Genomic DNA, 27,087 nt, shown 5'->3' on the forward strand with positions numbered 1-27,087 from the left:
GAACATCAACAGTTCGTTATTAACTCAGCTAGAAGCTCAGAGAGCTTCAATATGCTTCAATGGAATTTCCGATGTTAAACCCTTAGCAATACAGATACAAACATTTCTCCATTTCAGTGTGTAAGTAAACAATGATGCTTAACAGTTAGAAGTGTCTGCCTTGCATGCAGAAGAATCCCCACTGACATCTCCAGGTAGGGTTGGGAGAGAACCCTACTTCAAATCCCAGAGAGGTGCTGCCAGTCAGTGTAGACAATATTAAACTAGATGGACCAATGGATACATTCAGACTAAGGCAATTTTCCATGCTGCTCTGCACCTTGGGCCCGTCACTGCCTCTCAGTCCATCCTACCCCACAGGGTTGTTATGGGGAGTAAACGTGAAGGGGGAGACCCTTGAGCTCCTTGGAGGAAAAAGTGGGATGTACATGCAATAAAACAATTAGTAACCATAATATAAATCTGGTTGGCCACTGGGAGAAAAGGTTGCTAGACCAGGTGGGCCATTACAGAAGACTCTTCTTATGTTGTTGGACTACAATTCCCACCAGCCAGCAAGACCAGTGGTTAGGGATGATGGGAGTTGTAGTCCAGCGGTTTGGAGCTTAGGGAGTACAACTGCCCCTGGAAGTCTTGTTTTAGGAAATTAAACACTGGGCAACGGGAGGGGGAAATGGTGGCAATTGTGGCAGCGATGGAGCAGATGTTTGTGCAGAGGGGGCAGATGCCAGCGCCGCTCGCCCCTTTCGGCACCTCCTCCCCAGTGTGCCAAGATTCCATGATGGAGTGTGAGTGTTTATCCCCAGCGATTCTCATCATTTTCAGCCGGGCCGGAGGTGTTCAAAGCCGGGAAGGAAGCAGAGGCAGCAACTGAAACAACAATAAAAAGAAAACAAAGACCCTCTCTCTTTTTTTTAACTTTTGAAAAAAATAATAATAAAGAAATTCTCCGTTCATAAATCAAATGAACTGCAGGTGATCCCTGGAGCTAGCCAAAGTCTCGGCAGAGAGGAGCTCTTCAAAAACAAGCCAAGGAACAGCTGGGGGAGAGAGATGGGTTTCTGTGCCTGCCTCTTAGCAGAAAAGGGGATGCCTCTGGGTTGCCGATGGCTCAGATGCTGGAGAGGGGACGAAAAGAGAAGAAAGTGTCTTGAATCAGTGCTGCAAAGCACAAAGATACTCCCCTCCCCTTTCCTCTATTTTCTTTTAAAAAGGAGGATTGTGAGTAATCCCTCCATGACACCAGTTCTTCCAAAAGAGTGATAAATGAGTATTTATAGAAGTGTAAGAAGTGAATCAGAGGGACACCGGTGGCGCTGTGGGTTAAACCACAGAGCCTAGGGCTTGCCGATCAGAAGGTCGGCGGTTCGAATCCCCGCGAGGGGGTGAGCTCCCGTTGCTCAGTCCCTGCTCCTGCCAACCTAGCAGTTCGAAAGCACATCAAACTGCAAGTAGATAAATAGGTACCATTCCGCCGGGAAGGTAAATGGCATTTTCGTGCTCTGCTCTGGTTCGCCATAAGCGGCTCAGTCATGCTGGCCACATGACCTGGAACCTGTACGCCGGCTCCCTCGGCCAATAAAGTAAGATGAGCGACCCCAGAGTCAGCCACGACTGGACCTAATGGTCAGGGGTCCCTTTACCCTTTACTTAAGAAGTGAATCACTAGATCAGTGTAAATTGAGTACCGAATTGCCCCAGTTTTCAGCTTTTCCTCCTCAATGTTTATTTGTTTCTATATTCACTTCATCCAAAGATCTCAGATCCACAGCAGAAATACACAAAATGAAAACACACACACAAAAAACAAGAACAAGAACCAAACAAACACAATTCCCCCTCCTACAAACACATTTAAAAGGCCACAGAATGACAATCAGCCCTAGGCCTGGTTGAAGTGGAACGTTTTTGCCTGGCGGCCAAAGATATGTAATGAAGGTGCCAGGCGAGTCTCCCAGGGGAAAATATTCTACAAACAGGGAGCCACAACTGAAAAGGCCCTGTTCTCATGTTGCCACCCTCCGGACCTCATGTGGAGGAGGATGTTCACAGATCCTCGTCGGTTCATATGGAGAGGGGCGGTCCTTGAGGTAATATGGTCCCCAAAGATAAAGGCTAGAAACCTGAAGCCTTTTAAAAAATATAAAACAATTCAATTGAGATGCTGATATTCTCAGAATTTAGGAGCTTATAAGAAATTATAAAATGATCCCCAACGGAGTCAGGAGCACAGAGGGGAGTTTGAAAATTTCCCTGCTCCTACCCTGAATCTGCTGGGCTCAGCATTCCCAGTGACGGTTTCTTGATGTGGCTCAGTTAGCATGAGGTCTGGTGCAATTGAGGTCGCGGCTCCAGTGCTTGTGGGGTTGCTCAATTTTATTTTAGTCTGCCTGGGCGATTCCTCATCTGTTCCGCAGGCTCTCTCTCTCGCTCTCTCTCTTTCCGCATAACATGAGGATCTTCTCCTTGTGTTGTGGGTGGGAAGCTAGTTAATTACCAAATGGCTTCGGGACGATGAACAGAAGGCTCTCCTGCCTGGGTTTCTCCCCCACGAGGGGACAATTTGGCTCATGTGCAACGTGCGCTTGACACAGTCGTAATCCCGGCTGCGAGAGAAGTGCCACACACCACCCACGTCCCCGAGTCTACCCATGTGCCTTTTTGAACATTTCAGAATCATTGTGGGGTGGGGTACAAGGATGGCAACTTGAATAAAATATTGGGGGGGGGGCAAATAAGCCCTGCCCTGAATAATCGATCACAAGTTGCGGCGCATAAACACCACTCAAATGGCAATGCCCATCAGCTTGGGGGGGGGGCCTCAAGTATTTTACTGAGGGGGCTAAAGGGACCTCGGCCCCTAAGAGTTGGCTCCTATGGTGGGGAGGAAGAGGGTTGTTATACACTGAGTGAATGGGATCCAAAATGCAGCAGTCTGATTGGTCCTAGAACGATAGGATTCACAATGCAGCAGTCTGATTGGTCCTAGAACAATAGGATTCACAATGCAGCAGTCTGATTGGTCCACAGGAGCCACCCAATCCAGCTCCAGGTGGAAGTGAATCCGCAACCTGATTGGCCTACAGGAGAATCCTGGAATTAGCCAATCAGGTGGGGCCCATTGTGTAAATAATGTGTATAAAGCAGACATTCTGGGGGAACTTCCCTTCCCCATACTATGAGCTGAATAAAGAGCATGAAATCCACACTTGACTCCGAGGATATTTCAGGGGTCATGGAAGCAATGGACTGAAATTTTTTTTTTTACTACAAGAAATTCAGATCCACCAATTGTTTCTATTTTCCAGAGACGTCTCTGGTTCAGAGAAGCCATCCTGATTTCTGATTTGATCCCTGAACGTACTGCTTTTCCTTAGGACGCCCCTGTTACCATTGGAGAAATCTTAGAGGGTATGGAGTTGTTTATTTTATTTATGATTTTCAGCTTTATACATTTCAATAATTGTACAATCATTTTAACATTCCTTCCCCCTCTTTCTGCGGTTCCTTAAATTAGTTTTTATGTTTTCTGCATATTCCAAAATTAAATTAATTTACTCATTTATTCATCTACTTTAAATACCGTATTTTTCGCCCCATAGGATGCACTTTCCCCTCCAAAAATGAAGGGGAAATGTGTGTGCATCCTATGGGGCGAATGCAGGCTTTCGCTGAAGCCTGGAGAGCGAGAGGCATCGGTGCGCACCGACCCCTCTCGCTCTCCAGGCTTCAGGAAGCTATCCGCCCTCCGGAGGGCGCCCTGTGCCTCGGGCGGGTGTCCGCAAGCCTTGCGCGCCCAACGGGAGGTCCCGCCAGGCGCGCGAGGCTTGGGGCAGCAGCCTGCCGCCCGAAGCAAGGCTTGGGGCGGCAGCCGCGGCTGGGGGGGGGGAATAAATTTTTTTATTCATCCCCCCCCCCAAAAAATGTGGTGCGTCCTATGGGCCAGTGCGCCCTATAGGACGAAAAATACGGTATATACACTTATAAAACTGCAGGCTATTACAATAATCCTGCCAATGTTCTTATCTGTTTACAGTTTATTTGTAAATATTCAATAAACCATTTCCATTCTTCATTCTTCATTCTTCATTTCTTACTTTTCAGACCAATTTTACCATTTCTGCATATTCTGTAAGTTTTTGTATCCATTCTTTTTTTGCTGGGAGTTCTTCTTCTTTCCATTTTCTTTCCATAACATTCTTGCCACTGTAGTCATGTACATGAATAAATTTCTATACAGTTTGAGTAGTTTTGTCCCTATAATTCCCAAAAGGAAAGCTTCTGGGTTTGTTTTTTTACAAACATTATTTGAAACATCTTTTTCAATTCATTATCTATCATTTCCCAGTAAGCTTCAACCTTCCTACAAGACCACCACATATGATAAAAATAACCCTCTTTCTCTGAGGGTATGGAGTTAGCCGACCCCCAAGCTTTCTCAAGGAAATCCTGTCTCAAGGAAATCCTGTATTTGTTGTTGTTTAGTCGTTTACTCGTGTCCGACTCTTCGTGACCCCATGGACCAGAGTATGCCAGGCACTCCAGTCTTCCACTGCCTCCCGCAGTTTGGTCAAACTCATGCTGGTAGCTTCGAGAACACTGTCCCACCACCTCGTCCTCAGTCATCCCCTTCTCCTTGTGCCCTCCATCTTTCCCAACATCAGGGTCTTTTCCAGGGAGTCTTCTCTTCTCATGAGGTGGCCAAAGTATTGGAGTCTCAGCTTCAGGATCTGTCCTTCCAGAGAGCACTCAGGGCTGATTTCCTTCAGAATGGATAGGTTTGGTCTTCTTGCAGTCCATGGGACTCTCAAGAGTCTCCTCCAGCACCATAATTCAAAAGCATCAATTCTTCGGTGATCAGCCTTCTTTATGGTCCAGCTCTCAGTTCCATACATCACTACTGGGAAAACCATAGCTTTAACTAAACGGACCTTTGTTGGCAAGGTGACACCTCTGCTTTTTAAGATGCTGTCTATGTTTGTCATTGCTTTTCTCCCAAGAAGCAGGCATCTTTTAATTTTGTTGCTGCTGTCACCATCTTAAGTGATCATGGATCCCAAGAAAGTAAAATCTCCCACTGCCTCCATTTCTTCCCCTTCTCTTTGCCAGGAAGTAAGGGGACCAGTGGCTATGAGATGCTGTCTAGGTTTGCCATCGCTTTTCTCCCAATAAGCAGTATTTAATGTTTTATTGTTTTTATATGTGTTGGAAGCTACCCAGAGTGGCTGGGGCAACACAGTAAGACGTGTGGGGTATAAATAGTAAAATTATCATTATGGGATGCAACATTCCTTCATCTGAGGAAAGATGAAGGGCATGGGAATTTTCAAGAATGAAGGCTTCCTTACTGTGCAACCCAAACCCAAAATCAGTGGTGATGTGAGAGCTTGGATTTTCTGGATCTTGGATTTTCCTGTCTGAACTAGGGCTAAACTGACACAAGTCCATCACCCCTAGTCAGCCGGGGCTCAGAAGGAGGAATTTAAGTCAGCGTAAAATCCCCAAAAATTGTCGTTCTAAAGGGAGAGGTGAGAGTGAGTGATGGGATCTATTCCATGCCTTCATTCAGCTTGGCCTTGTGGCCCTATCCTGAAAACTCAGACCCACCCTCATCTGTAGCCCCTCCAAGAGGCTCCTGGGCAGAATTTGCAACAGGGGTAGGTTTCACTGGTTGCCGATATAACTGTGCTCTGCTTGAAATTCACAGCTCTGCATGTATGAGTCAGGATACTGGTTGAGAGAGCCAACAGTGAGTGGTTCTTCACTTTATACAACTTTATGCAAGTACCACTTCCTCCACTTTATGCAGTTTCATGCAGGTACCACTTAATATCAGTTCCACATTGATCATTTAGTGTGGCACTTTGGAACTCCCTGCCTATTGATATCACACAGGGCCTTCTTAGGGTTGCCATACAATGGTACCTCGGGTTACATGCGCTTCAGGTTACAGACTCCGCTAACCCAGAAATAGTACCTTGGGTTAAGAACTTTGCTTCAGGATGAGAACAGAAATCATGCTCCGGCGGCACGGCGGCAGCAGGAGGCCCCATTAGCTAAAGTGGTGCTTCAGGTTAAGAACAGTTTCAGGTTAAGAACGGACCTCCAGAATGAATTAAGTACTTAACCCGAGGTACCACTGTATTTTGAAGAGCAAAATAGAGGACACATTTGCCGACTTCTGCTTTTAACTACGGATCGCTATGACGACCATCATTTTAAATATCCCAACTCTATGTAGACTATAGAAGCTGTGGCATATTGCTAGTAGCAATGTTCTTAACTTTCAACAAAATAATAATAATAATAATAATACATATTGCTCCCTCGTTTGCTGCATGAAAGTATTTGGACTCCTGTTCATATCTTTGTGAACATAAGTGTGCACAGAACAATTTATTAAACTGTTTAACATGTACATATGGACTCTTCTTAAGGGCAGGGGGATGTTAACTCTCGCCCTCCCAGGCTTCTTCTCCAAGATCTTGTAACTGAGCCAGCGTAGTTTAAGATGCTGCTCTGTTGCGATTCTCTGCTACAGACTAGCTTAGCTGGGTGCCTTAGATCTGAGTCTAATGTGCTAGAAAAAAATTCTTGGGTTACTATAAACAAAAAAGCACAAAAACCCCCGGACATTTTGCCAAATTTTAAAAATCCACCTGGACAGAAATGTTAACCCTAAAACAGAGGACATGTCCTGGAAAAAGAGGACACATGGCAACCCTACCTTCATTGTACTCATTTCAGCGCCTGCTAAAAATATGTTCGATTAGACAAGCCTACTTAGATGATGCTTAGAAAGCTGAGGCAATTTAAATCTGTTTTTAGTATTTTTATCTTCTATGTGATGTAAAGTACTGTTGCATTTCCCCCTTGTTTTTACTTTTCTAAAATCTTTTTTGCAAACTTCTTTGAGGGTTTCTTTTCTTTCTTTTCTTTTCTTTTTTACAATCAAGTGGCATGTAAATTTTATGAAATAAATAACTACATACAGTGGGTGTGGAGCTGTGCCCAGGCAGGCACGTTTTTCAGGGCATCTGTTGTGATATTGTCTGCGTTGAGTTGCTGCCTCATATTATTGTGTCCCATATTATTATTTAATCTGGATTAACAGTTTCCATGGAAAAGCTGATAAGCAAAGACCCCCACGGAAACAGTGAATCCAGAATAAAGGTGTGGTGACACACAAACACACCTTCCTACCTACCTACCTACCTACCTACCTACCTACCTAGGTGTTAAGATCCTCAGGTGAGCACCTTCCCTAGCCCCGTATACATTGGAGGTATGGCTGGTGGCGACACAAGAGAGAGCCTTTTCTGTGGTGGCCCCCATATTGTGGAATTTCCTGTTCTGATTACCAGGCTGCTGTCAGGGCAAACGGGATTTTGAAGCTGGTTTTAAATGGTATTTTAACTATTTCTTTTATTACTTTGTATTTCATGAGGCTGTTTTTAAATATTCCAAGCCTGCCTTGAACCCAACTTGGGTCGGGGGGGGGGGGATAAAAATACATTAAATCAATAGTAAACATTGTGGACATTTTTATTGTTAAATCGCTTTGGGATGTTGTAGGGGAAGTGATTCATCGGTGAAATGAGATACGTAAAATGCCCCAAAAGTGTGCCAGGGTTTGGGGGGCCTGTTGGAGGAGGAGGCAAAATAGCGGCTGATCTGCCAATACAGTTGCCATCGCCAACAGCGTTTTATTTTGTTTTTTAAAAATTTTAAAAGCCATCAGGGGGGAAATGAAACAATCTGTTCTGCTGCCATTGCCAACGGTAAGCCCCAGCCTCGAGACACTGCTGGAGACATAGGAGGCAACTCTTAGGGGCTATGGGATCAAATATAAAATATTTGAGGGGTCCGGACCTCCCCAAAGTGAATGGGAATTGCCATTCAAATGGCGTGTGTGCACAGCATCATGTGATTGATTATGCGGGGAGGGACTTACCCGCCTCCCCCAATATTTTTTCCAAGTTGGCATCCCTGGCTGGAGAATTTCTCCTCTCCCCAGCGAAATTTGGTGAGATGTTCCCCCAATTTCTCTGCCCCAGCTTGGGTGGAGGATTCCCAGGTACATAAGCAGAGACTGAGCATCTTCCAGGGATGCTGACGTTCCATCCTGCAGGGGGGTTGAGCTACATGACCCCTGAGGTCCCCCTCAGACGGGCCCCCGGCCTCCCTCGAAGCCGCGCCACCGCATCGCGCAAACCGTGACAGGCCGCCACAAAGGAACCCTGCGTCTTTAAGACGTTCCGTACAGTACGAGGGAATGCACTTGCCGAATTACAGCTTTTTAATCAAATACATGTAACCATGTCACTTAAAGGGCTCAAGAGAAGGAATAATATATATAAAAAATACAACTAGAAGAGCACGATATTAAAACCAGCTGCTTTGTTATACCCCCACCACACTTAATCGGTTCTGAATGTTCAGAAGGAAGGGGGGCGAGTGCGAGAGAACATAGCCAAAACACCATATTTCTGTCCATCTTTTGGATCCTGCTAGGTCTGCTTTACATTTTTTTTATGTGGGGGGGCGGGGAGAGCTCAGCAGGAACAGCCAAGCTAGGAGAAAGATGGATGGGGGGCCTCTGAGGCCCCCTTTGCAATCTGGAATGGTTACACTCTGTCTCTCTTCCCAGTGGCAGGACACCAGAGATCTCGGGTTCCCATTGCAGCTAAAGAAATAGCAAGGGTTTGAGGGGAGAGGATTGCAGAAATGCTGCAGATTAATAATGTGAGAGCAGGCAAACAGCCGCACCATAGCGTATACCCGGTCTACGAGGTTTCACTTAGAAGGGCCATGTGGTGGTGGCTTTTATAGCCGGAGCCTCCAAACGGCACATATCGCCCCCATCAACTCCTTCTCTGCTTTGCTTTATTAAAGGGTACTGTGTTTGTAAATTTCTGGGATTTCTAAAGGGACAGGATTGGTAGTACTCCCGCTCCCAGAGGCTGCCCATTTCGTCTTCCGAAAGATAAGAGACATTTTATGTTAAGTGCATGACTGCATTTAACAGATCGCTGTAGTTTGGTAGGGTTACTTTATTTTGCTCTTTTGACAGCAGCCACGGGTGGGGACGCGGGCAACCAGGATCAGGACCACAAGGGATAGGGGAGAATGGGGGGGGGGGGGTTAAACGGGAGATGGACAGTCAGGTTGTGCATCCATAGCAATGGCCAGAGGAGGAATGACTGCCAAGAGGAGCACAGAGAGAAGAAAGTCCATAGTACACCAGCAGCATCACAACCGGACGCCTTCCTCTGCCCCAGCTGCAACAAAACATGTCTCTCCTGTATTTGACTCTGCAGCCGCAGCAGGGAAGCTTCCCACAGCTGGACCTCACCCCACAAGGCACACTCACCCATTGTCTCCTGACACCAGTGTCAGATATAAGCTAAACAAGCTATAGCTTAGGGCCCCACTCTCTTGGCCCCCCCAAAAAAAATTAAAGGAAAAAAAACACACCTGGATAAACATCTCCAAAATATAAGATAATAAAATAAAATAAAACCTACATACAGCAACAATGTTTTGTGTTGTGTATGGACCTATTAGAATCATAGAGTCATAGAGTTGGAAGAGACCACAAGGGCCATCGAGTCCAACCCCCTGCCAAGCAGGAAACACCATCAGAGCACTCCTGACATATGGTTGTCAAGCCTCTGCTTAAAGACCTCCAAAGAAGGAGACTCCACCACACTCCTCTTACTGTCAGGAAGTTCTTCCTAATGTTTATGGACCTTCCTATTAGGTCCATAAATTACCATATAGCATATATTCAGCACAAAAAACAGCAACAATTTGTTGTTGACAAAGGACAGATGGACATATAAAGGGCCCTATTACCTTCAGTAGCTTAGGGCCTCATCAAACCTAAATCCGGCCCTAGACCTGAGACAGATGAATGCCAGATATAGACATAGACAGAGATATAAAACTAGCAGCCCGGGGTCTTGTATGAGCCTCAGGGGTTCCTTTCATGGCCCCCAGCAAAGATTCTGATCCAAAGGATTGTCTTCCTTCCCCACCTTTTCCTCCAAGGACCTCAAGGTGGCCTACAGGGTTTTCTTCCCTTCCTCATTTCATCTCCCAAACAACCCTGTGAGGTACGTTAGACAGAGAGGCAGCGACTGGCCCAAGGTTGCCCAGTGTGAGTGGGGATTTGAACCCAAGTCCTAGCCCGACACTCTCTGAGGTCAAGTCACAAGGAAAAGGTTCTTTAAGTTCTGTTATGTACTGAGCTGAATAGGATCCAAAATGCAGCAGTCTGATTGGTCCTAGAACAATAGGATTCAGAATGCAGCAGTCTGATTGGTCCTAGAACAGTAGGCTCCAGAATGCAGCAGTCTGATTGGTCCACAGGAGCCACCCAATCCAGCTCCAGGTGGAAGTGAATCCGCAACCCGATTGGCCTACAGGAGAATCCCGGAATTAGCCAATCACGTGGGGCCCACTGTGTAAATAATGTGTATAAAGCAGACATTCTGGGTGAACATCCATTCCTCCTCACCACTATGAGCTGAATAAAGAGCATGAAATCTGCTCTCGACTCCGAGTATATTTCAAGTTCCTTCTCCCCATTGTGGAAAGCAAGGGGAGGAAGACTGGGCCCCCCATGGTCCACCCCCCCCCCACTTTGTAGTTCCAGTGGGTACCAGTCATTTGGGAGGGACCTTCCCATCTCTGGGTGGTGACGACTGCAGCAAAGACTGGATGCGACCTCCCCCATCACACACCCCTTTTAAGTCCCCCAACAATGGCTTTCAAATTCAGCGCAGTGAAGTGGTTGCAGAGGAAGTAGGCAGCCCAGTGAGACTTTCAGATGTGGAACAAGGCGCCACTCCTTCTCATAGCAAACTCAGCTGGTGAGTGACGCCGGGGCTTGTAGCCAAAACATGGGCACTGGGAATCAAGCGGGGAGACTCAGCAGCCTGGCCAGAAGGCGGGCTCTGGAGTTTGTTTAACTACAAAACAGAATAAAAACCAAGGGGACACCCCCCCCCCCGGAAAAAAGACAACTCGGTGTATATCCTCAGTAGCCGTGCAAAACAGAGTGGCAGTAGGAACAGAAAAATGGAGGAACGAGTATCACAGTGGAATACTGTTATGTACTGAGTTGAATAGGATCTAAAATGCAGCAGTCTGATTGGTCCTAGAACAATAGGATCCAAAAGGCAGCAGTCTGATTGGTCCTAGAACAGTAGGATTCAGGATGCAGCAGTCTGATTGGTCCTAGAACAGTAGGATTCAGGATGCAGCAGTCTGATTGGTTCTAGAACAATAGGATTCAGAATGCAGCAGTCTGATTGGTCCTAGAACAGTAGGATTCAGGATGCAGCAGTCTGATTGGTTCTAGAACAATAGGATTCAGAATGCAGCAGTCTGATTGGTCCTAGAACAATAGGATCCAAAATGCAGCAGTCTGATTGGTTCTAGAAGAATAGGATTCAGAATGCAGCAGTCTGATTGGTCCTAGAACAATAGGATCCAGAATGCAGCAGTCTGATTGGTCCTAGAACAATAGGATCCAGAATGCAGCAGTCTGATTGGTCCTAGAACAATAGGATCCAGAATGCAGCAGTCTGATTGGTTTGCAGGAGCCACCCAATCCAACTCTGGGTAGAAGTGAATCCGCAACCTGATTGGCCTACAGGAGAATCCCGGAATTAGTCAATCATGTGGGGCCCACTGTGTAAATAATGTATATAAAGCAGACATTTCGGGGGAACTTCCATTCCTCACTACTCTGAGCTGAATAAAGAGCATGAAATCCACACTCGACTCCGAGTATATTTCAAATACCCTGCTGGTGGGGTGGGAATGGCTGGCTGGAAACCAGAAAAGGAGGGTCTTGCTCCCCAAACCCTCATAACTATGGGCCTGGCCCAAGCTAGATCCATGGTTAGGCAAAGAATCGTGGACATAGAGAGACAACAGGACTGTACAAGGGTCCCCGATTATAAAATCAAAGAAAATGGGAGATATGTAGCCGCCCCAGCAGCATATCTCTATTTCCTCACACCCAAAAATGCAAGAAGGGTTTTTACTCTTGCTAGAAGTTCGGCCTTGCCCTCACCGGTTCTGGAAGGCTCCTATAGGGGGAATAGAAAGCCTCAAACATATATTTTTTAGATGTCCTTTTTATTTTGAGATTCGTAGAGACACCACTGATCCTTTGCTGAAGAGGCTCGCCGATCTTTCAGACAAGTCTAAACTGAATTCTCTCCTCTTAGACGTAAGACGACCCGGCTGGTAGCCAGATTCTGCGCCCAGATTTGTAGGCACAGATCATCCTCTAGAATAAAATAGCTTACTAGGGAAATGCTGAGGTTGGCCTTTGGGGCGCCTCAGGGTCATTTTTTTATGGTAGCCCAAATCTCAGTTGTACGGGTGTATGTATATATCTCAATTTTAACTCATGAGCTATTGCTGCAATCTGCTCCGATTGTATATTTTATCTTTACGAACGCTGTTTTTATTGTGTTATGTTATGTGAGCTGGTCTTTGACCGTAATAAATTATCTATCTTAAGGAGGAAGAATACGCTGCAACATTTTGTTGCAGACCCCCCTCGCACTGATCTGTTTCTAAACCACCCTGTCCTGTGGAGTGGGGCCAAGCGACGTCACTCCCGTAGAACCCTGAAACACATGCTGATGCTTTCATAGAAGCGGGGCTTGGAATACGATGGGTTCCACATAAATGTTTCATCATTGTAATAATGCTAATGAATGAGTGTGGCGAGGTTGCGTTCCCTTCGTGTCTTATTTAAGAATGCCTGCAGCTCATAAGAGCCGTGGAGAGACTGAGCGAGCCGCATCCAGGGGGGTCCAAAGGATGCCTCCCCCCGTCTCCTGCTTTGAAGCTTTGACGTATGGCCCTCCCCATGGCAAACATGAGCTTCTCGCATTTGCCACCCCACATGTCTCAGTGGCCTGAGAAGGGATGCTGGAACATGGAGGGCAAAGTCCTTGGGGTAGACCATGGGTAGGCAATCTAAGGCCCGGGGGCCAGATCCAGCCCTATCGCCTTCTTAATCCGGCCCACAGATGGTCCGGGAATCAGCGTGTTTTTATATGAGTAGAAGTACTGTTCTTGGGGGACAGGGGGTGGGCAGGTGTGGAGGACTCCCTGGTCCTGAATGGGGTAACTGTGCCCCTGAAGGACCAGGTGCGCAGCCTGGGAGTCATTCTGGACTCACAGCTGTCCATGGAGGTGCAGGTCAATTCTGTGTCCAGGGCAGCTGTCTACCAGCTCCATCTAGTATGCAGGCTGAGACCCTACCTCCCCAAAGACTGTCTTGCCAGAGTGGTGCATGCTCTGGTTATCTCCCGCTTGGACTACTGCCATGCGCTCTACGTGGGGCTACCTTTGAAGGTGACCCGGAAAAAGCTGTAAGACCTATTGCAGTTGTTAAGAATCGTCAACAGGCTCATCACAGCTATCTGCCAATCACCCAATCCCACCACCCTTCTGAGTAATACCCCTCCCCACCTTCTCACTATATAGAAGGGTCTGGTGACTTCTGTTTCAGTGTATCTGAAGAAGTGTCCATGCACACGAAAGCTCATACCAAAACTAACTTAGTTGGTCTTTAAGGTGCTACTGGAAGGAATTTTTTTATTTTGTTTTGACTATGGCAGACCAACACGGCTACCTATCTGTAATGGGGAGGAATGTTTGTCCAGCCAGCAGGTAAACTTCCTGTTTCCTTCTGGGCTGGGACAGACTTCCTCTGCATGTAACTAGAGGTTGGCGTGGCCTCACCTGTGCAGGTAATGACAAAAGCACAGGGCAGGGCAGCCATCTCTCTCTCTCTCTGACTACATGCATCGAAGAAGCAACATCTGCTTAGCCAAAGATGCTCTCTTGGCTTCTAGCCAAGAGAGGACAAAGGGACTGAGGAGGGAGAAAGGTTGTTTTCTGCTGCTCCAGAGAAGCGGACACAGAGCAATGGTTCCAAACTACAAGAAAGAGGATTCCACCTAAACATTAGGAAGAACTTCCTGACAGTAAGAGCTGTTCGACAGTGGAATTTGCTGCCAAGGAGTGTGGTGGAGTCTCCTTCTTTGGAGGTCTTTAAGCAGAGGCTTGACAACTATATGTCAGGAGTGCTCTGATGGTGTTTCCTGCTTGGCAGGGGGTTGGACTCGATGGCCCTTGTGGTCTCTCCCAACTCTATGATTCTATGATTCTATGACTGTCTCCTTATGAGATAGTTTCCAGGTGTATGTTACTTTTCTAAGCTAAGTCTGCCTTCTGGGATCCGATTGTGAACAGAATGTGAGTAAACTCTTTTTATACTTTAATAGAAGACATGTCATGTCTTATCTTTTATGAGGGAATAAGAGGGAAATACCAGAACAGTTATTATAGAGGCTTTAGCGAGCCTGAGCAAACGCATCCGCTGTGAGTTTAAAAGGGGAATGTTACTCTGCTAAACTGTGAACTTGTTAACACAAGTTGGAAAGGCTATAATCAAATAATATATCCTCTCCTGCGTCCCTGAGCATTCCCACACAGACCACACCTGGAATACTGTGTCCAGTTCTGGGCACCACAATTGAAGAAGGATATTGATAATCTGCAAAAGAGGGAAACCAAGATGATCATGGGTCTGGAAACCAAGCCTTATGAAGAATGGTTGAAGGAGCTGGGTATGTTTCATCTGGAGAAGAAGAGACTGAGAGGAGATGTGATAGCCACCTTCAGATATCTCAAGGGCTGTCAGGTAGAAGATGGAGCAAGCTTGTTTCTCCCTGCTCTGGAGGGTAGGACTCGAACCCATGGCTTCAAATTACAAGAAAGGAGACTCCGATGAGACACCAGAAAGAACTTTTTGACAGTCAGAGCTGTTTGACAGCGGAAAGGACTCTCTTGGGAGGTTGCAGAATCTCCTTCCTTGGAGGTTTTTAAGCAGAGGTTGGATGGCATCTGCCAGGGATGCTTTAGCTGAGATCCCTGCATTGTAGGGGGCTGGGCTAGATGACCCTTGGGGTCCCTTCCAACTCTACGATTCTCTGAGTGGCCCCCATGTCTGGCAACTGAGCAGATGCCAGGCCACGTCTGGTGTGGGCCTGTAGTGACCCGGCGCGCACAGCTGTTGCACGGCTAAACGGGGTAATGAATGTTTGTTTTTAATTGCTCTGTGCGTCGATGGTGCTATTGAAATGATTAATAATAGCAGAGCCCCAACTGCGAGAGCCTCAACTTCTGGCACATGTGTCATCATTTCCTTCTTCTTCCAGCCTTGGATCACACCCTTTTCTGTCTACACACATGCGTCTTGGCCCAGGACCGCCAAGTTCCTATCACTTCCCCCCTCCAGCTAGCGTTTGCCAAGACTCTCGAGCTGTGCGGTTATTGTGTAACGTGGACAAACATTTGCGACGAGTGAGGCCGGGACCACCAGATATGTCAAAACACTTCACATTTATTTGCTGCATACCATACGTCCGAGCACCTTGAATGCCAAAGACCGATCCCTTCTCTCCAACGGCCGCGACGCCTCCGCGATGAGTATCTCCTGCGTCCGCATAGCACAAAATTGGTTTTCTTTTTTAATTTAATGAAGGGGGGATATTTCGAAAGCGCAAAAACGCACACACAAACAACGGGTGGAAAATGTACATGTGTTCCATATGGGAGGTTTGGCCAGTGGACAGCAGCCAAAGTGAGAAAGAGAGGGGGGGTTATTATTTTTTTTAAGCCACGTTCCTCAAAACTGTTGGCTGGATCTCTTCCCAGAATGGTCCCATTGTAGCCTCGACCAGCTTTCCTTGATGGGTTTCAGGCAGTCAGCAAGGTTTTGGCTCCAGCAGGAACATAAACCTTTGCCAGGGTTTACCCCCACAGCACTCAAAGAAGAAAAGGTCATGTTGCCCCTGCCAGATCCCACATCCTCTCACGATCACCACCAGGAGTGATGTGCCTAGGGCAAGGAGGGAGACACAGACCCTCCAGGTGTCCCTCTTTTCCAGGAACAGTCCCGGATTTACGGAAGACGTCCCAGTTTCTGATTTGATCCCAGAATGTCCTGCTTTTCCTTAGTAAAATTAAAGGTACCCCTGCCCGTACGGGCCAGTCTTGACAGACTCTGGGGTTGGTGCGCCCATCTCACTCAAGAGGCCGGGGGCCAGCGCTGTCCGGAGACACTTCCGGGTCACGTGGCCAGCGTGACAAAGCTGCATCTGGCAAACCAGCACAGCACACGGAAACGCCGTTTACCTTCCCGCCAGTAAGCGGTCCCTATTTATCTACTTGCAGCCGGGGGTGCTTTCGAACTGCTAGGTTGGCAGGCACTGGGACCGAGCAGCGGGAGCGCACCCCTCCGCGGGGATTCGAACCGCCGACCTTTCGAACGGCAAGCCCTAGGCGCTGAGGCTTTTACCCACAGCGCCACCCGCGTCCCATTTGCTTTTCCTTAGGACGTCCCTATTCTCACTGGAGAAATGTTGGAGGGTATGGTGGAGTTATGTGACCTCTGAGTCAAGGAAATAAGAAAGTGTGCAACCTCTAGAGGACAACTGAAAGCAGCCCCGCATTGTTGTTGTTTAGTTGTGTCCAACTCTTCGTGACCCCATAGACCAGAGCACGCCAGGCACTCCTGTCTTCCACTGCCTCCTGCAGTTTGGTCCTGCCCCTTGCTGTGGCGATGGGGCTTGAATAACTCAGAGAAGCTATGAGCTATGCCGTGCAGGGCCACCCAAGAAGGACAGGTCATAGTGGAGAGTTTTGACCAAACGTGATCCACCTGGAGCAGGAACCAGCAAGCCACTCCAGTGTCCCTGCCAAGAAAACTCCATGAACAAAGACAACAGCCCCGTATAGGGAAGTTTTTTTTTTAAAAGTTTAATGTTTTATTATGCTTTTGTATATGTTGGAAGCTGCCCAGAGTGGCTGCGGCAACCCAGTCAGATGGGTGGGGTTTAAATAAGAAAAGGATGATGATGATGATGATGATGATGATGATGGAATAGGACACCCCTATTTTCATCGGAGAAATGTTGGAGGGGATGGAGACATTGACCCTCAAAAGCACAATGCAAAATACCAGGGGGACTTGATTTGATTTAATATTTGCATGTTACTATTCCTTCTTAAAAATAATATTATTTATTTTTGATGGTTTTGAGTGACACTCATCTATATAATTTGGAAAGTGGTTTGTCTGTCTGTCTGTCTGTTCTCTATGAATTCAGATGCCTCTCAAGATATTGTTGCCAAGAAATTGGCATGAGGGTTCCAGGGATGAGGGTAGGGGTCTTACAGTAGTTGTTAATTATAACAGATCTACCGGTAATTGGCACAGAAATGAAAAATGCACGTGTATTGATGACGGTTTAAAAAGACAAAATGGCAAACAGTGTATTGCTAACAATGGGGTTTTTTCACTGGAGTTTTCTAAGGGACTCTAAGCTCCTAAATGAGTTAATGATTACCTGATGATTGTTTTCTGTTACTTTCAACTGTTGTAACCTTAGATCAGGCGGGAAAGGTATTTGCTTGCAAATCTCCATTTTGAAGTGAGTTACCTTGGAGTCTTTTGTCTTTCAAAAGTCCACGATGTCCATTGCCTAAGGCCAATGGAGGCTGGAACACAGACTGTGGGGAGAGGCAGACCTCAGCTTCTAGGTCTGCTGGGATTATTTCATATTTTCTAAGATGGTGAGCTTGTGCTGGACAGCACAGGACTTTGCACGACTACTTTGGATGTATCTTTGATGCTTAGGTTCAGTTTTTTGAAGAGTTCTGCAAGTAAAACTTTGAATGATACTTTTATGGGCCTGAACAACGATTTCTGCCTAAAGGAGTCCATGCAGTTGCTTCAAACTGCATGATATTAATATCTGCAATAGTGGCCAACCAGATGCCTGGGGAAAACCTGCAAGCGGAATTTGAGCTCAAGAGCCACTCTCCCATCCTGCACTTTGCACAACCGGTGCAAAGAAGCATTACTGCCTCCCATCATAAAAGCAAAACATAGCCATCCAGGCAAGCAGCCACTGGCAGCCTTTTCTAGGGGTGTAGCCAAGCTGCTGAATGTGGGCGTGAAGGAAGCCCTAAAGGATGAGGAATGGAACTGCCTCTTCCTCCACAATGTTGACCTCATTCCCAAGAACGACCACAATCTCTACATCTGTGGCCCGTGGAGTCCTAATAATAATAATAATAATAATAATAATAATAATAATAATAATAATAATTTATTATTTGTACCCCGCCCATCTGGCTGGGTTTCCCCAGCCACTCTGGGCGGCTTCCATAGAAACCAAAAATACAGTAAAATATCACAGATTAAAAACTTCCCTGAACAGGGCTGCCTTAAGATGTCTTCTGAATGTCAGGTAGTTATTCATTGCTTTGACATCTGATGGGAGGGCGTTCCACAGGGCGGGCGCCACTACCGAGAAGGCCCTCTGCCTGGTTCCCTGTAGCTTTGCTTCTCGCAATGAGGGAACCGCCAGAAGGCCCTCGGCGCTGGACCTCAGTGTCCGGGCAGAACGATGGGGGTGGAGACGCTCCTTCAGGTATACTGAGCCGAGGCCGTTTAGGGCTTTAAAGGTCAACACCAGCACTTTGAATTGTGCTTGGAAACGTACTGGGAGCCAATGTAGGTCTTTCAGGACCGGTGTTATGTGGTCTCTGCGGACGCCCCCAGTCATCAGTCTAGCTGCCGCATTCTGGATTAGTTGTAGTTTCCGAGTCACCTTCAAAGGTAGCCCCACATAGAGCGCATTGCAGTAGTCCAAGCGGGAGATAACTAGAGCATGCACCACTCTGGCGAGACAGTCCCAAGCACGTCTCTGTCACCATGAACAAATTTGGCTACAACCTCCCATATTTGCAATACTTTGGCGGTGTGTCGGCCCTTACCCTGGACCAGTACCTAAAGATCAACGGCTTCCCCAATGTGTACTGGGGCTGGGGAGGTGAGGACGATGACATCGCCACTAGGGTGTGCCTGGTCGGCATGAAGATCTCATGGCCTCCTGTCTCTGTCGGACACTTCAAGATGGTGAAGCATAAGGGAGATAAAGGCAACGAGGAGAATCCACACAGGTTTGACCTGCTGATCAGTACGCATCGGGGTGTAGCGTGGGGAGAGCCAGGGGGGCCATAGTCCTGGTTACATAATTTTGAGGGAGTGCAAGCTAGGTGCCCCCATGCAGAGATCTCGGCACTGCCCACCGCCAGGGGTCTCTGGGCCCTGGAGCCAGGTTGGCCTTGCCACTGCGCCACCAGCCCCCTCCCTGAATGGCCACCTGGCCAGCACTGGGGGGGGATGTGCCTGCAAAGGGCTGCGTCAGCTGGCCCAATCCAAAGCAAGGCCAAAGCACCACCACCTAAAATTAGGGAGGGAGGGTGGGTGTTCGGCAGCCCGAAGCAAGTGCTCCCAATTACGTCGCACTGCCGCTTTTATAGGCCCCAAGAATCACACAATCCATCCTGATTGGCCCAAACAGCCTGGTGCAATCCCAGGGCCCGACTATTAAGGCTTGGGACAAGCCCAGAAACAACTCACCCTCCAGGGGTGCCTTAGGGGCCTGTGCGCAACCAGGATCCTAATTAAGGAGGATCCAATTTAGGAGGATCCAGTTGGTACGTGGGTGGCACTGTGGGTTAAACCACAGAGCCTAGGACTTGCCGATCAGAAGGTCAGAGGTTTGAATCCCCGCAACAGGGTGAGCTCCTGTTGCTCGGTCTCTGCTTCTGCCAACCTTGCAGTTCAAAAGCATGTCAAGGTGCAAGTAGATAAATAGGTACCACTCTGGCGGGAAGGTAAACAGAGTTTCCGTGCGCTGCTCTGGTTCGCCAGAAGCGGCTTAGTCATTCTGGCCACATGACCCAGAAGCTGTACGCCGGCTCCCTCGGCCAATAGAGTGATATGAGCACCACAACCCCAGAGTCATCCGCGACTGGACCTGACGGTCAGGGGTCCCTTTACCTTTATTTATACCCTACCCATCTGGCTGGGTTTCCCCAGCCACTCTGGGTGGCTCCTAGCAGAATATTAAAAATACGATAAAACATCAAACATTAAAAACTTCCCCAAACAGGCTTGCCTTCAGATGTCTTCTAAAAGTCTGCAACCCCAGAGTCGTCCGCGACTGGACGTAATGGTCAGGGGTCCCTTTGCTTTTACATTTATCTACCCTGCACCTCCTGACGTTCAGTTTCACAAGTTCTAGTGCAGGAACAGTTGGCAGGCAGCAAAGAGGGAGATCCCCGGCCGTGTACTGCCTTAAATATGGCAGGCCACACTCCCGAGCCAGCCGATTGGCCGGCCAGAGGGTAACACGGCCGGGAATTCCCCCAATCGCACGGGGCTGCAACCCCACCTCCTCCTTAGGCGGTAGTGGCTTTGCAGCCTCAGCTGATACCACCATGCTCTCACCTACAGCCATTGTGCAGGTGCAATGAAACCTCCCTGGCCCTCTGGAGAGGCAGGCAGGCAGGCAGGCAGGCAGGCACCCTCAGTCTCAGCAGACCCCATTAAAATCACCGCAGCTCCTCAAGGAATCCAACCCATGTGCACGCATGGATGTGCGTGCGTGCATTTTATTTTCAGACCCAGCGAAGTAGCTGGGAGGTCCCCATCAATACCGGAGTGTGCATTTCATGGGAAACCTTCCCTGCCAGATGCCAGAGTAATGGGCCTATAATAGATGTGAGGACAGGGAGGAGAAGGGGGTCTTCTGGTTGCAGTGGACTAATGAAAGCCGTCTCCTTTCCAAGATAAAAGATGGAGAGACCAGCACTTATTTGTTCCTGCGGAAAGAGCAGACGATGTGGCATTTCCACAACTAAGGTGCCTGAACTAAGGATGGATTGATCGGTAAATTTCAGTTTCTCTCATTGTCTCAATTTTCCAACCTTTCATTCAGTTCTCCACATTTTTATATGACTTTGCAATATTGCTTTAAATATTCACTAGCCTTTTAATTTCTCATAATATATGCATTTTTCACATTTTTGTATGCAGTTTTTTCTACATTTGCAAATATATGCAAAGCTCTTTCCCCTGATATAATGCAATTTTGTATCCCCTCCCCCAATACATGCATTTTTTTATATCCAGACTTTACCCTACTATAAGCATTTTTGGACGCTCTTCTTCAGGGGTCGACAACCTAAGGCCCATGGGGGGCATTTAACCAGGCCATGGACCTCTGCCACCCACTTGGGGATCCCCACCACCTGCTAGGTTGGCTCCTGTGCGCTGCGCTAAACCAGCATGGAGCAGAGCGGGGACCACCTTCTGCAACGCTGGCTGGCTTCCCACTGGCTGGTGAAGAGGAATGGGTGTCTCTCAGTCCTGCTGAGAGCTTTCCTCTCCCCTGGTCTCTCAGAACCAGGAGAGGTATGAAGAGGGCGTAGGAGACGTTGGTGTCACACAGGCATAGTCTCAGATTCGTTGGGGGAAACCCTGGGCAAGGAGGGGATTGGCAGAGAACTTCAATCTCAGCAACTGCTTCATGCAGGCAAGACCTGCTGAAGAAGTGTTGCCGTTCTCATTAGGCGTGACACTCCTGTGCCGATCTCGTTTTTGCCAATGAAGAGTTAACTCCGACTTGCTGGGAGTGATCTACTGCTGACTCGCTCCTGTCAACAGGGCCATTTCACCCAGATGACCCTGACCTGCCCTACACCTGAAGCCAGGACATGGTAGCACTGAAATGCACTCCTGGTTGCTCTTTGGCAAACAAGGTTGACAGCAAGCCCTGCTGGAATCGGCTGCCCTAACTCCATCTGTGAAGCTGACCTCTGCCGAAAGCAGGACTTGCTGTAAGCGCAGATCAGTTGACCGATGCTTCCGGTGAGCCTCTCGGGGATTGGCTGCAGTTTGGAATTCCCAGGCGGAAGCACGATGGTGCCACCAATCCCTGTCCAAATCAGGGCTTGCTGGGTCTTTGCTAAGCCAATGTGCCAGCCCATTGGGTGAAAAGCACAGTGTTTGAGGTGCTTTGAAAGCGGGCATCAAGAGATGAAGCCAGGCAGATGTGGTCATCGTTTACGGAGAAAAGATAGCTCACCTTTTTGGATGCTCTTGCAAAGGCTCTCCGGGTTGTCAACAAGGAAGTTCTGAGAAGAACCAGATGCCCTTTGAGCCAAATAGATTTCCATCCATCCACTCTTTTTAAGCCTGCGCCTTAGCCATCCCCTAAAACAGTTGACAGAATGGATCTGTGCTTTTTTTTTTTAAGGTACCTGTCAAATACCTTCTCCATCTTTCCGCAGTAACGACCTGTTAAGAGCTGCATGCAGTCATACTGCCTGCATTAGCCCATCAGGTGCTCTGCTTCAGAGTACTCAAGTCATAAAACCAGGAGAGATTTTGTCCCATAACAGCTGCAGGTAGGACCGTAATGGCAGTTAAATTGCCCGCAAACTATTCTGCCCCATCCCTTTCCACCCTTCCCTGCTTTGCACCTGATCACCACTCAAGAGTTATTAGATAGATAGATAGATTCTTTATTGTCATTACACAAGTGCAACATTGCACAAGTGCAACGAAATTGGATGCCATCCCTTAAAAACAACAAAAGCAACACAACAACAACAACCAAACAAACCACATTCCAGCCACACCCACACCCACACCCATCAAACTCCCAGGTCACACTATCGAGTTACTGCATTTAAGAAGGCCACAGCTCTTGGATAGAAACTATTTTTCAGTCTATTTGTCCTTGACTTGATGTTTCTGTATCTCCTGCCAGAAGGCAGTAGTACAAACAGACTGTGTCCCGGGTGAGATGCATCCTGCAGGATATTGTTTGCTTTCCTAAGACAACGGGAACCGTACAGTTCTTCCAAAGATGGGAGGGGATGACCAATAATCCTTTGGGCTGTGGTTATGACCTTCTGGAGCACCTTCCTCTTCCTAGCTGTACAGCTGGAGAACCAGGCACAAATACAGTATGTGAGAATGCTCTCTATGGAGCCTCGGTAGAAGGACACCAGCAGTCTCTCACTCAGATTGTTCTTCTTTAAAAGTCTGAGGAAATAAATTCTCTGCTGGGCCTTCTTCACCAGAGCAGTAGTATTTGCGCTCCAAGTCATGCCCTGATCGATAGTCACTCCCAAAAACCTGAATTCCGCCACCCTCTCCACCCGTTCCCCGTTGATATACAAGGGCTGAATGTCCGCCTTTTTTTTCCTGTAATCCACCACCAATTCCTTGGTCTTAGTCGTATTAAGAGCCAGATTGTTCTCTCCACACCAAGCACAAAGCCGCTCCACCTCGTCCCGATAGGCGGACTCATCCCCTCCTGAAATGAGCCCCACCACCGTAGTGTCATCAGCAAACTTGATGATTTTGTTGCTGGAATAAATGGCTGTACAATCATACGTATAGAGAGTATAGAGCAGGGGACTCAACACACAACCCTGTGGTGAGCCGGTGTTAAGGCTAAGGGCTGTGGACATATGTGACCCTACTCTAACCCTCTGAGAACGTTCTGACAAAAAGTCCAAAACCCAGAGACAGGTGGAGTTGGAGAGTCCAATCGCCTCTAGCTTGGACACCAGTCTATGGGGGAGGATAGTGTTAAAAGCAGAGCTAAAATCCACAAACAGCAGCCTCACATAACTCCCCGGCTGCTCCAGATGGAACAGAGCAGCATGGAGAGTGGTAGTGATAGCGTCTTCCGTGGATCTATTTGCCCTGTATGCAAACTGGTAGTTGTCAAAAGTTGATGGAAGACAGGAAATAATGTGACGGCGCACCAGTTTCTCAAAACACTTCATGATGATTGGAGTCAGTGCAACTGGTCTGTAGTCGTTCAGACTACTGATTGTGGATTTTTTAGGCAGAGGAACAATAGTTGACGACTTCAGGCAGGGTGGGACAATAGACTGGTGTAAGGACTTGTTGAAGATCTTAGTAAAGACCCTCGCCAGCTGATCCGCACAGCCCTTCAACACCTTTCCCGTGATGCCATCAGGTCCAGCAGCCTTCCTCGGATTCACCATCCTCAATACCTGTCTCACCTCATGCTCCTCTACAGTGAATGAGGGGCCCCTATGGGCTGGTGGCTGTAATACCGGCGTCTCAGGTGGCTCCTTCTCGAAGCGAGCAAAGAAGAAGTTAAGCTCCTCCGCCAGCAAAGGGTCACCGTCGACAGCACCAAGGTTAGGTTTGTAGTTGGTAATATGCTGAATCCCCTGCCACATCTGTCTTGTGTTGTTACTCCTTAAATTATCCTCAATCCTCTGCCTATAGACCAGTTTTGCCCGTCGAATACCCCTCTTCAAGTTTGCTCTTGCCACACTGTAAAGCTGCACCTCGCCCGACCTAAAAGCCCTGTTCCTTTCCCGCAACAGGCACTGGACCTCTCTATTCATCCAGGGTTTCTGATTGGGGTAAAACCGGATGGATTTATTTACTGTGACAGTGTCTGTGCAGTGATTGATATAGCACAGAACTGCCGCCGTGTGCTCCTCCAGGTCTGAACGATCAAAAATGTCCCAATTGGTTCTCTCAAAACAGTCCTGCAGCTGATGGATGGCACCTTCAGGCCAAATTTTAACAGTCCTTGATATTGTGGGAGCCCAGAAAACAATATTACAGAAAACAATAACAATAATAATACCAAAAAAGGCAGGCCTGTTCCCAGAATCCCAGGCACTGTCATAAAATGGGTTTTCCCCCCTTAACAGTCCCTCCTCCACACCTGCCTGCCTGCTTTCTCCCTCCCTCCATCTATTTTCAGAAGGGACCCCCCCTTTCCAGTTGCCAACTTATCAGTGGGAGAAGTCTTCGCCTGCCCCGTGCTTTGATAGGCAGGAACCCAGTACGTTTCTGAGCTCAATTCAAAGTGTTGGTGCTGACCTTTAAAGTTCTAAACAGCCTTGGCCCACTATATCTGAAGAACCGTCTCCACCTCCATCATTCTGCCCGGACGCTGAGGTCCAGTGCCAAGGGCCTTCTGGTGGTTCCATCCCTGCGAGAAGTGAGGTTGCAGGGAACCAGGCAGGGGGCCTTCTTGGTGGTGACACCCGCCCTGTGGAATGCCCTCCCAGCAGATGTCAAAAAAAACAAACAACTATCTGACTTTTAGAAGACATCTGAAGGCAACCCTGTTTGGGGAAGTTTTTAATGTTTGATGTTTTAGCGTGTTTTTAATATTCTCTTGGGAGCCGCCCAGAGTGGCTGGAGAAATCCAGCCAGATGGGTGGGGTATAAATAAAGGTAAAGGGACCCCTGACCGTTAGGTCCAGTCATGGCCGACTCTGGGGTTGCGGCGCTCATCTCGCTTTACTGGCCGAGGGAGCCGGCGTACAGCTTCCGGGTCATGTGGCCAGCATGACTAAGCCGCTTCTGGTGAAACCAAATCAGTGCACGGAAACGCCGTTTACCTTCCTGCCAGAGAGGTACCTATTTATCTACTTGCACTTTGATGTGCTTTTGAACTGCTAGGTTGGCAGGAGCTGGGACCGAGCAATGGGAGCTCACCCCGTCGCGGGGATTTGAACCGCCAACCTTTTAATTGGCAAGTCCTAGGCTCTGTGATTTAGACCACAGCACCACCAGCGTCTCAGGGTATAAATAATAAACCATTAAACTAAACTATTAATCTGCCGATTCAGACCAGAGGTGGATTGGGGGGGGCGGGGTGACCGGTTCAATCACACTGGGTGCAGAGCCTTATAGGAGCCATAGGGGGCGCCACAACTATGATGCAGAATGGGAAGTGCGAGGTGTAGGAAGGCATTAAATTTTGGTGTCAAGCAGAGGTGCCACTGAAATTTGAGACCCCAAGGTATGCCCCTGATTCTGACAGATCAAGCCACCTAGAGAAGGTTTTCTCTCTAAGGGCGTAGGGATGGGTGAATTCCATTCACATTTAATAGAGAACCAATCCAACTTGCACCTTCCAAAACAACATGAGAACCAAATCACAGGTCGGTTTCAGAATTCACATTTCTTCAAATTTTGCAATGCAGTTCTCTGGCCAAGTAATGTGCGCAAAAATGCATCTGTTTAGTGTGCATAAAACTGGAGAGATGGGTGAAAAGAACATAGAAAAATGCATTGCATTAGGGGGAAATGCTTGCAAAAATGTGAAGGTTAATTAAAACTGCATATAAAAATGGGTATATTTGGAGAAATTTGCACCAAAATCCTGGTGAGTTTTCACAATGATTTTTTAAAAAACAAACAGGAAATTGCTGCAAAACATGGAAAACCGAATTTAACCCTGGGAAAATGAGAGATCAGTTCCTAGTCCAGAGATAAATCAATGATCTGGGAATAGGAAGAGTTCTTTGTGTTTCCGAAACATGAATTTATTGAGCTTTTGATCTTTCTTCAGTGGAAAGTAGTCACGAGAGAGAAATTTGGATCCCTTTCATTTACACTTCCTGAAACGACACATGAACTAAAACACAGCTAGCCTTCGAAAGGTGTACTGCTCCGAATTTTGTGACGTAGCTCTCTGAACCAAAAGGTGTAAGATCAGGGAAAGTCTGCGTAAGGTGCATACGTTGGTGGAAACAGAATACAAAAATGCATTGCATTGGGGAAAATGTTTTGCAGACACGCATGTTTGGCAGAATTGCATGGAGGGTTGTCTATTAGGGGAAAGCGGCAATTGGAAAACAAAATTGCAAACTGATGCTGGAATGTGGATAACTGGGAAAGATGAGAAACAGAGAGAAGCCAAAATGGAAAGATCCGTCCGTACCTAAGAAAAGTGAGAGATATTATCCAAAGCAGGGTAGGGGGGTGGGGAAGGGGGGGTCCCCCCTCAACCCTAGTACAAAGCATGAGATCATTACATGAGACACGGCAGGGAGGGAAATGAAATTATTTTAGCAACTGGGAACAGCAGCCTCCACACAAAAGCCATCGCTACAGCAGAACATCCTGTCCTCCAGGAAAACAGGAAGTGTTAAGCCTCCATCCTGACATGGCATCCTTTATAGGTTAAGCAAACCCAAAAGGGAACTGACTCCGTCTCTAGGGGCAAATCAAACCGATTGGGGCTGTGATTGCGGAGGGCGCGATAAAAGGTCTCTGGAATGTTTCGTTCCTCCCATACCTTAGGTCCCACGTTAATGGAACCC

At 47.6% G+C, this 27,087-nt stretch overlaps 1 pseudogene across 1 annotated transcript; it reads left to right on the forward strand.

Moving 5' to 3' along the window:
* Positions 1-694: 694 nt before the first annotated feature.
* LOC310847703 (beta-1,4-galactosyltransferase 3 pseudogene) lies at positions 695-19,135 on the forward strand (annotated as a pseudogene). The gene is made up of 3 exons: positions 695-788; positions 18,007-18,165; positions 18,780-19,135. The product of its transcript is annotated as a beta-1,4-galactosyltransferase 3 pseudogene (transcript).
* Positions 19,136-27,087: the final 7,952 nt, after the last annotated feature.

Source organism: Podarcis gaigeae (genome assembly GCF_964106915.1).
Source record: "Podarcis gaigeae genome assembly, chromosome: 6".
Taxonomy (NCBI): Eukaryota; Metazoa; Chordata; class Lepidosauria; order Squamata; family Lacertidae; genus Podarcis; species Podarcis gaigeae.